A 10755-nucleotide genomic window follows, 5' to 3' on the forward strand; every position below is an offset into this window, starting at 1 on the left:
TTAACCTATGTTGTAAATGTAAATGCTTTTTCTGGTCAATTCACATATGTATATATGTGTATGTTTACATACATGATGTTAGGTTTTTATTTTTTCTAAAATTACTCACAGAATTTTACAGAAATAAATTCTAACCTGAAAGAGATAGCTTGTTATTTTTTATTTAGACTGTAAAAAAAAAGTACAAATCATCCCTAATTCCATCATTTAAGTCTGCCTCCCCTCCCAACAACTATATACTGCCTCTCCAATCCTTATGGACCCGTGGACCTCAGTCTGGGAGGGCAGCCAGGTGCCCCAGCTCCGTTATGGTAAATGTGATATGAATTCTCTCAGCAGGGGGCGCTGGAGAGTCATTGCAGGAGGGGATGCCCTGCGGTTTCTGGCGGCACTCAGAGGTGGTGTGAGGGCATCCAAGAACCTGCCCCTCCCCCAGAACTACTCACCCGCCATGGCTCAGAACACAGTCCGTCTGGGCCCTTGCAGCCTTGGCCCAGCAATAACCCTTCTGCAGCCCTCTCGACATGGAACCCAGGGCCCATGCATGGGCGGGTCACGTGCTCTAAAGGTTCCTGGTCTCCCCCTGCACACCTGGCTGTTGGTTGGTGACAGCTGCATGCCTAAGAATGGCCTGTGGCTTGTCCAGCTGCTGCAGACCCACACCAGCCAGGCTGAACCAGTAGACCTCTCTGCTACCCAGTGGCCAAACCCCCCTCCACCAAGATCAGAACCCCTTCCCGCTTCATCCTTCCTTGGGTAGACTTCCTCAGCCCTAAGGATCCACGTAGTTTCCTGACACCTTACAGCTCTTCTTTCATACGTTATCGTAGTTAATCATCCTCTGTATTCACCTTCCCTGTTTAACCTGCTGTGTGCTGCTCTCCTCGCCGGACCCAGACTGCTACCATCAGGTTCCTGGCCTCCCCCGACAATGCTGCAGTCACCTATGACATGTCACCCAGCACAAATAGGGCCCCTTTATACTAATGTCCACGTAGCAGTGGCCTCCAGACTTCCTCTGCCCCAGCAGAAACTTACCTCCTGCTCACAGTGCCCTGAAGAATGCCTGGCAGTTGTCACACAGGTCACTCTAGGTCACCCCACTCCCCGGTCTCTCCTCCTGCTCTTTCTCCCCAGCTCCAGTCTCACAGTCTGCCATCAAAACAGATTCCGTGGCTCCTGACCTTCACCCCTGGCTCACAAAGGATGGCAGCTCCGTGAACTTGAGCAGCTCGGCCATGGTTCACGGCCCAAAGCAGGCTCGTGGATGTCTCTGCATTTAAGCCAAACTGTGGCAGCGCAAGGAAGAGAGGAGCCCCATCTCCATTTCACAGACGAGGAGACTGAGGTTCCAAGGCTGAATGCTCGCCTCTAGCCACCCTGAGAATAAACGGCACTTCCAGGGCTGAATCTTCTGGTTTCCAGTCCCGGGGATTGCCCAACACCACTGACTCCCTCATCCCTTATGTAGGGTGTGAGACATGCTCGTTTCTACATAGTGGTGATCAAAGTCACCCAGGGGAGGTCGGAAGCTCCACCACACTGGGCCTGCACACTCGGTCGCACAGGTTAAGCACTGCACAGCTGCAGGCTTCAGTGGGGTGGAAATCAGCCTGCGCCCCACGAGCTACACCATGCACCCTGGTGTAGGGCTGAGTCAGGCTGGGGAAGTCCCATTTTGACATTTGACCTCCTAGAAGAGGCATGTTTATGTAGTTCACACAACCACACAGAATGTGCTAGCAGCTGAGAAGCACAAATGTAACGTGATCTGAGGGCATCCCCAGCCTGGGCCAGAGCAGAGTCAACACTGTGGGGCTCCTGTGCAAGGCACCTGGTAGGTGGGTGATGAGACAGGGAGACAGGGATAAAAGTCCCCTCTATGGACCCAAGTCATTTGTCCCTGCAGACATCCACTGATCTGTACCTCCTTTTGTCTATCTCCCAGGCAACTGTCCATGCACGTCCTCAAGGAGACACTCTCTTGCTGGTGCCCTGCAACTTACTCTGCCCCTTCTGTGCCGTGTTTGGGTACCCTGGAACCACTCTGCTCCTCCCTGTCCCCGTGGAGCATGGCAATCCCCATAGAGCTCCCCATCTGCGTGGATTGCATGCAGCCGTGCCCCCTCTGGGTCTTGCTGCCTCCCAAGGGGAGTGAGGGCAGGGGGTAGGGCCCTCCACGCAGTCTATATTCCCTTCATCTCGCCTCTTCCTGCCAGACCAAACACATGTGCTCTGGACGAAGCAGAAGCCCTGCTCTCTTTCCCATGCTCCCCCCCAAACATTCTGTCCCCCATTCCCCTTGGGGCATAACCCTTTGGAGACTAAAGTCCAGGAAACTCCCCTCTGTTTGGCTTTAAACCCTGTCTTTGCCTTCCCCGAAAGGCCTGGTCACCCCAACGCCGGAGAGAGTAAAGAGGACATATACGGAGGGAAAAGAATCCCAGATTGAGAGTTCTGAAATATTCACGCACCGCACAGTTTTCCTAAACCAACCACACAGCAGGGAGGAAAGCCTGCAACTCCCCATGTGGCGGCAGAGCACCACTAAGGCTCTTGTCTCCAGTGCCAACAGTGAAACTCAAGCATTGGCCATCCCAACTTCATGACCCACTGCCGGACCTCACGGTCAGTCCAAAACCTCATTCAGGGTGATGGGAGCGCCGTGGTCAGTCTGGATGAACTCAGCAGACAGAGCAGCCCCTGACCTCTGAAGTCGGAAGAACCCTTCACATAGGCAATGATTTTTCTCCTGAGCCTCAGACCTGAGCGCGACTCCGTGCTCAAGACGGACTAGGAAGTGTTTGAGGATCCAAGCAAAAACACCAGGGGAATGTATCGGGAACTCAGACGTGGAGCCAAAGAAGAGACTGAAAAACTTGCTGCTTGAATGTCCCATCAACTTTGCTCAAGTCATGTCCCCTGGCTGTCCCCACCTCCACCAGAAAGAAAGAAGAAAACCAGCTTTAGCCGATACTGCACTCAGTGGATGCAGGGCGCAGGCTGCCCTGTGAAGAATGAAAGTCAGATGTTGGGGGTGATGGTGATTTCGGAGACAGCTCCAAATGCAAAACTGCCCAGTGTAGCTGCTTTGGCAAATCAAGGCATAAATGCTACCCTAAAGCCCAGGAGACCCCAGGTCCCCAAGATGAAGACTAAAGGTTAAACAGAGCGGGTGTCTCCTGAAGACCCTGCCTGGAAGGCCTGCTACCCCCCAAGGAATTGCCAGACCCCCTCCTCCTGCCCTGCCAGACTTTGGTCTGCTCCAGAGAAAACCCACAGCAACCCAGACCAGGAAAGAGAGGGACACACTTGGGCCTACTATTCAGAGAGGACCCAAGTTAAAGCCAAATGGCCCCCCACAAGCTACCGCGGACAGATGACAAAAATGGCAACTCTGCGGTGGTCCAGCCTGGGCAGTGTGAAGCAGTGAACTCTAATCCACTTCCTCTCCTCCCGCTAGCAGACAAGCCTCAGGGGACCAGAGGGAGCGGAGAAGGCACGCTCCAGACCCCCTGCCCCACGCTGACCTCTGGAGACAGGACTCTGGCTGATCAAGTCTCCTATTTCAAGATCAGTCTGCAGAAACCCAAAGGACTCTATTCCGAATCTTCAGGGGAGTTCAGAAATCTATCCCATCAAAATCCAGCAGAGGGAAGAAGCTTCAAAATCTTAAACCCACATGCCTTCCCTAGCCTTGCCCTGAGCCTAGGGGCTTTCACAGGAATTACAGGCCCCATTGCCTCTCTTGCAGGGAGGGAGTCATTTCAACAGGACTTTCCTTTTAGGAAATTCAGATCAGACATTCCTATCAATAGATTTAAATTCTAACTATTGCCCCTTTTAAATGAGGCAATTTTTTTTTTCTTTTTTTGGTGAGGAAGACTGGCCCTGATCTAACATCTGTGCCAATCTTCCTCTATTTTACATGTGGGACACCTGTCACAGCGTGGCTTGATGAGCGGTGTGTAGGTATGTGCCTGGGATCCAAACCCTCAAACCCCGGGCCACTGGAACAGAGAGCACCAACTTTAACCGCTATGCTACCAGGCCGGCCCAACAGGCAATTTCTTAATCTATTAAAGTTCTAAGCAATTGACTTTTTCCCCCTAAAGAGAGCATGATGACACAATGGCAGCGACCCCTCTTCCTCCTGCTTTGGCCCCAGTTGTGCCCACATCACAGAGCCCTGCCTGTCCACGCTCTGGGCTCAGTGCACCCACAGCTTTTCGGAAGATCCTCACTTCCCCAAGCATGCGTCTGCTCCTTCTCCTGGCTCCAAAGCAGGGGTGAGTCGCGGAGCTGCAGAAGCCTCACACGCTCTCAGCTGGGCCTCCGGAGGCTTCCGTGCCCCCGCATGCTCGATACTTCCTGCGGTGCTTGCGTTCATCTTCAGTGGGGAAACGGAGGGGGTGGGGCTGTGGGGGAGTGGCTAGTGTTTCTCAAATTTGAATAATGTGTGTACCTTCATTGACACAATTTTTTCTTTTGGACTCCCAGTGTTGTCTTAAATTATTGTTATTATTGTGTTAGTTGCAACAGAAAAGCCAATTAAAACTGGCTTGAACAAGAAAGGGGACTAATCTGGATCAAACAAAAGGGAAGAACCCTGGGGTGTAATGACTACCAGGATTGAGCAGTCAGTCTCTGGCTGGGCTTTTGTGTGTGTGTGTGAGTGTGTGTGCGTGCGTGTGACTCAGCACTGTGCCTCTCCCTCCAGGATTGTCCTGACCCTGCCACAGCCGGCCGCTAGGAACACTTGGGGGTTAGGAGCTTCCTTTGTTCCTACGCAGGAGACAGAGCCTGTTGACTAGCCCTGAACCAGCCCCCGAGGCCCGAGGAACGTCTGGAGCTGGTCATCTGAGGCCATCCCTTGTGTGATCACTCGCTACAGCAAGGGCAGTCGGGTTACCCTGCTTGGTTGAGACATGAAAGCAATCAGGGCCCACCCCTGGAGCCGGAGGTGCACGGAGCCCCTCCAGCCAACCTAGCTGCCACTTCAGGTGGAAAGGAAGAATGTGGATGGAGGGGAACCAAACGCACGTCTGTCTCGTTACAACGTGTTGGTCTTTGGTGAGTTTGCCCTCGGAGGATTGCTTCCCGCTTGGCCTGCTCTGCTCTGTATTGTCAGCGTGTGCGTGTGCGCATGCGCGCGCATGCCCGCAGTGGAGAGGGGCTGGTCCCCGGAGGATGTGTTTCCCCGTCTCCCAGGGCCGCTGACTTCTCCTGGCCTCAGCCAATGGGAAGCGTTATTGAAGAAGCGGAGAGAAGAGGGCAGGGAGAAGCCAGAGTATTTCTCCCCATCTCTGTCGGCCTCGGGCAGCTTCTCTGGAAACAGCCGCCTCGCCTGCCAGGCTCCAGCTCCCCCAGACGGGCCCTTCGTCATCTCAGCTTCCACCTGGTGGCCCCATCCCTGGGCCCCGAAACCACCACCTTGTGTCCCTCCAGCCTACGGGTGGGGGCTTCCTGCCGTTCCCAGGTTCCAGGGCGCACGCGTCACCACCCTGTTGGGTCTCAGCAGCTCCACCCCTGTGTAAACCACTTCCCTCTGGTAAGTTGAATTTGTTTCAAATATGTAGAGTGGTTTCTATTTTCCTGGTGGAACTCTGCTACGCTCCTAAATATGTGCAAACATAAAACCAAGTATAAACTGTGTAAGCACAGGGCTCTTACATAACTATAAAAACAAAGTTCAAAATAACATTAACTCACAGTGATAAACCATATAGACTATATTATTTTGCTGAACTAAATTCCCTTTTGGAATGTGAATCTAAGTTTATCCACTACAGTGCGGCTTCTTTCTGAGTTCAGCAGTCTCTGCCACCCCATGTTATACGACATGACTTGATTCTCCCACTGCTTTTCTCTGTTTGAATTTCTGTGGAACTGCCGCTCATGAATATCAGCATCGATTGCTGGTTTGCACATCTCAAAACCATCGTAAGATGAGCTCTGAGATCTCACAGCCAAACTCAGTTATAAGACCACCATCCAGATTTTCCAAAAATTATGTATATTGTTTCTATTATTAAAATAAAAGCACAACATTTAAAAATGTAGAGTGAAAGAAAGATTATCATGGTTTTCATGTAGATACTGGTGAATAAGAAAGAGCCCTGGGCCGAATTTCACAGCCCCTGGAATAACATCATTGTGCTCAGACTCTGTGCTGGGAACGTCCTGGTTAAACCTAAGGCCAATCCTTGCTGGCAGGAATTAGAATTTTTGTTTTACAGATAAGGAAACACACTTAAAGAAAGTCAGTCACTTGCCTAAAATCTCACGTCTAGAGTGAGACAGAGTCTGGCTCATTCTAAAACCCATGCTTCTCCATTTCCCTCATTCATCCAGTGGGCACTTGAATTGGAAAGAACATTCACTGATTCCACAAGTATTTGTTGAACCCCTACTGTCTGCCAGGCCCTGTTCCAAGCACTGGGTGCAGTAGTGAAGAAAACAGACCAAAACCTGCCCAATGAGCTTACCTTCTAGTGGAGGAATTCGAAAATAAACAGCACTAATAAGTAAGTGGGTACATGGGTAGTGACAAGTGTCAGGAAAGCATGGAGGGGAATATGAAATGTTGGAGATCGTGGTAAGGACACCGGCTTTTACTCTGAGGGAGACACAAAGCCACTGGAAGGTTCTGAGCAGGATCACTCCAGCTGTTATGTGGGAAAGAGATCGTGGGAACCCAGGAGGGATGCTGGGAGAGGAGTTAGAAGGCCGTTGCAGTAAATCCAAATGAGAGCTGACAGTAACGAGACCAGGTTGCAGGTGGTAAGAGTAATTGAATTCTGGATATATTCAGGATTTGAGATATGACTAGGCATGCCTTAACCTCTCAGCCTTGCTGGCCCATCAGTTCATAAGACCCAAATTCAATCGATGCAGGGAGCCACAAAAGGACTCCCCAGCACCAACACAGTCTGGAGCAGTGCTGTCCAGTAGAATTTCCTGCCGTGATGGAAATGTTCTGCGCTCTCCAACGTGGCTGCCAATGGACACATGTGGCTCCCGAGAACTGGAGATGTGGCTGGTGCGATTGAGGAACTGGCTTTTTAATTTTATTTAACTTTAATTAATTTAAATTTTACAAGCCATATTGGACAGCGCAGCTTTAGAGAACCAGTCTGATAAATGGTGTCCCGGCAGCTCACTCCCCTGTTGGGATTTCCTTGAGAAGACAATCGCCTGTGCTTTCATCTTATTCGCTCCCATCTCAGCTCCTCAGACATGAGTCAGAGTGTCTTTGAGAAATGGCTGTGATGTGAATAAAGTGCTAATTTTATCTCTGAAATGGTCCATTAATAAATAACAAAGTGTTTATAAATATGCAAAACACGCAATTAGTCAATTCCACCAAGTCTCTGTGACGGGAGCCTTGCAGCATGTCCTGGAGTGAAGGGTGGGGGAATCAAAATAAATTTGGTTTCTCTTTAAACCCTACAAGCAGTGAAGACTGAATAATTCACTTCTGAGAGTTGTAACACAAAAGCAAGTCGTTTATTGGTTCCTCTGAGCACGAGCAGCACATTCTAACTTAATTCATATATGTGAAAACCCATTATAAGAAGTAAATGAGTTGCCAATGAGAGCAATGGCAGATGGCAGCTGTTTTCGCGCTACTTCATGGACCCTGAATTACTCTAATCGTCACTTTAGTTAAGCCCAGAAGGCCATAAGAAATAAGTTACTGACTCCACTGAAATATGTCTCCTTGAACACATAAACTAGAACCTGAAATAGGTACATTGTTCAAACAATTTCTGGCAGCGACAGGCACTAGCCCGCAGGCCAACGGCAGCCAAGATATCCTGCAGTATTTCCTGGGATATGGTGAGGCCCTCTTTTGAAGAGAATTTAGAAGGAGCCCTCTTAAGCAAGTAAGATGCTCTCCAGCCCAGCAGAGTGACTGCTATTCTAGAATCCTTTTGGCATATCTGCCCCATTCCCTCTGCCAGGAAAATGACACTGTGTTGGCACCTGTTGCCCAAACCACAAATCTGGGCGTTATCTTTTTCGGGTTTTTTCCAGCTTTGTTGAGGTGTGATTGCCATATTACATTGTGTAAGTTTAAGGTGTACAATGTGTTGATTTGATACATTTGTATGTTGCAACATGATGACCACCATAGCATTAGGTACCGCCTCCATCTGGTCACTTAGTTACCGTTTCCTTTTTGTGGTGAGAACATTTAAGACCTACTCTCATAGCAACTTTCAAGTAAAAAATGCAGTGTTATCAACTATAATCACCATGCTGCATGTTAGATTCCCAGAACTTGTTAATCCTATAAGTGGAATTTTGTACCCGTTGACTAACATCTGCCCATTTCCCCCACCCCTTCAGCCCCGCATAACCACCATGCTACTCTCTGTTTCTCAGGGTTGAGCTGTTTTAGATTCCGTATATAAGTGAGATCATATAGTATTTCTCTTTCTCAGTCTGACTGAGCTCATTCAGCATAATGCTGGGCATTGCATTTTACCCTTCTCCCTCTCCAGTTCCACTCCACCGTCTCGCTGGACTAAACAAGCCTTGTAAGCCGTCTCCCTACCCCCTGCCCTGGCCTCTTGCTCCAATCCATTCTTCACACAGCAGTGTGAAATGTTCCTGTGCCAAGAAAGTGCCTGGCTCACTGCAGATCCTTGACGCTGCTGGGGAGTGAATAAGTGAGGTCTGAGAGGAGGGCAGCGTCAAGGGATGAAGACGTTGGGTAAGGGTTTGATTTTGACTTTGAGAGTCATGGGAGGTGAGTAAGAAAGTATCTTAACCTGATTTGGGTACTGTCAGTGTCCTCCAGCCCAAGACCACTGGGAATACACCTGTGGTTGAACAAGAGGGCTTGACTGCCTCCTTGCAATGAGGGAGAAGACATTATGGGGAACTGTGGGAGCATCTCAGCTAAAGGGTCTTAGAAGTGCCAGCATTGGGGCTTATGTTAGGGGATTGTGGACAAGATGCAAGGAGTAGGGTTTGCTCTGAATTCAATGTCTTCAGGAAGCAGGGGGAATGCTGTGACTGAATTTCTTAATAAATCTCATCTTGAAGGTGGGAGAAAGAGGGAGGCTAAAACTGTGATTGGTAAAGAAGCAGGAGTAACATTTTTCAGCCGGGATGGAAGGCTCGTTGGTCATTTTTATGGTTTGGACATTGTTTATGTTGTTGTCTCTGTTCAGACATGATCACAGAGTGGTCTTCTTTTTGTCGTCATCTATCAGGGTCACAGAGTGGCCTTGGCTGATGTTGGAGTTCGAGGCTGTGTTTATGTTGAACAGAAGAGCACCAAGGCCCAGCTGGGAGTGCCAAGCCAGCTCTCACCTGCCAGGAGCTGCTTTTCCTTGGTGTTAATAAGACACAGAGTAGAAGCGTGAGTCCAGGCAGAGGGGCAGTGGTCCACGTGAGAGGTGAAGGTGTCTTGCACTAGGTGAGCGTGGAGCTGAGGGGAAATAACTGGATTCAGGATACATGTGAGGCCACGGCCCGCGCTCAAACCACATGGAGCTTTCCAGCTCCTGGGAAGGATGCCGACCACTTGCTCCTCCAGGCCCTTCCTGGATGGCTCTTTCTCGCCCCTCTTCTCCGGCTCCACCGCCACCCAAGCCCTGTTCCCTGATGCAGTCCTATTTATCTCACTCAAATGCTACACTCACCAGGAAGTCTTCCCCAAACCTCCCACCCCGAATCTGGGGTAGCAGTCCCTCCTTTGTGCTTCCGTAAGACCTCGTTGCATTATGATTGTTTACATATCTGTACCCCTCCTAGACTGTAAGCTGCATCCGGGAAGGAGTGATGTCTTGTTCACTGTGTGTACCCAGGTCTCATCCCTAATGGATGCTTAACGAATACATGTGAAATAAATCAATGCTTTACTGATATTTATGTTCTTTCTGCACTGGTTTCCAGCAAGTCATTATCCACCCCGACGACCAAGCCATAATGCCATTTCTAAACGAAGCTCCCTTTTCTTTTGAGCGTACCCACCAAATGATATGGGATTCCTGGCACTGCTGTGTATATTCGGATTTCCTGAAAATTACATCTGTAAACCACTGAGCAGAAGAGACTAGGGGATGCTGTCATTAAGTGGCAGTAAGTGCCTTGGTTGTGAATAGTTTTGATTTAATTTGTTAGTAGACTTGAGAGAGATTTACAAGCTTTCTACCCATTATGATTTTATAGGTCAAAAATAGAGCTTTTTGGCTGTGTCGTTCATGCATTCAACAACTGGTTTTCGAGAGCCAGTGCCAGGCATTGCTCTAGAAGCTGGAGTTGTAGGAGTGGAAAAATAGAGAAAAATCCCTAACCCAGTGGGGCTGATAGCATAGTGAGTGGGAGAGACCATAAAAAAGTAGAGAAATAAAATATATAGAATGTTAAGTAGCAATGTATGCTAATGAGAAAAAAGAAAGCTGGGAGGGAGACATAAAATGTCACAGGAGTTGGGGATCCTAAGCATTGTCTCCAGGAAAGGCTTCCCTGAGAAGGTAGTTTGGAGGAAAGGCCTGAAGGAGGTGAAGGTGCCCAGCTCAGCAGACGTCTGCGGGGAAGCACTGCAGGCCAAGGGCACAGCCTGTGCTAAGAGCCTGGGGCAGGAGAGTACCTGGGCTTGATGCAGATGAGGGACGCCAGGGGGACTGGAGCAAGGGAGAGAGGAGGGGTGGAGAAGAAGATGTCAGAGGGGCCATGGGAGCGAGATCACGGTGGGCCATCAAGGCTATCTCAAAGATCGTGGCTTTGTCTCTGGGG

General features: G+C 49.7%; 1 long non-coding RNA gene across 1 annotated transcript; it reads left to right on the plus strand.

The window, feature by feature from the left end:
* Positions 1–5188: 5188 nt before the first annotated feature.
* LOC139083261 (uncharacterized) lies at positions 5189–9884 on the plus strand. The gene is made up of 3 exons (XR_011539829.1): positions 5189–5551; positions 8511–8722; positions 9228–9884. It is a non-coding gene; the product is annotated as an uncharacterized lncRNA (long non-coding RNA).
* Positions 9885–10755: the final 871 nt, after the last annotated feature.

The sequence above is a fragment of the Equus przewalskii genome, chromosome 1, assembly GCF_037783145.1.
Source record: "Equus przewalskii isolate Varuska chromosome 1, EquPr2, whole genome shotgun sequence".
NCBI lineage: Eukaryota > Metazoa > Chordata > Mammalia > Perissodactyla > Equidae > Equus > Equus przewalskii.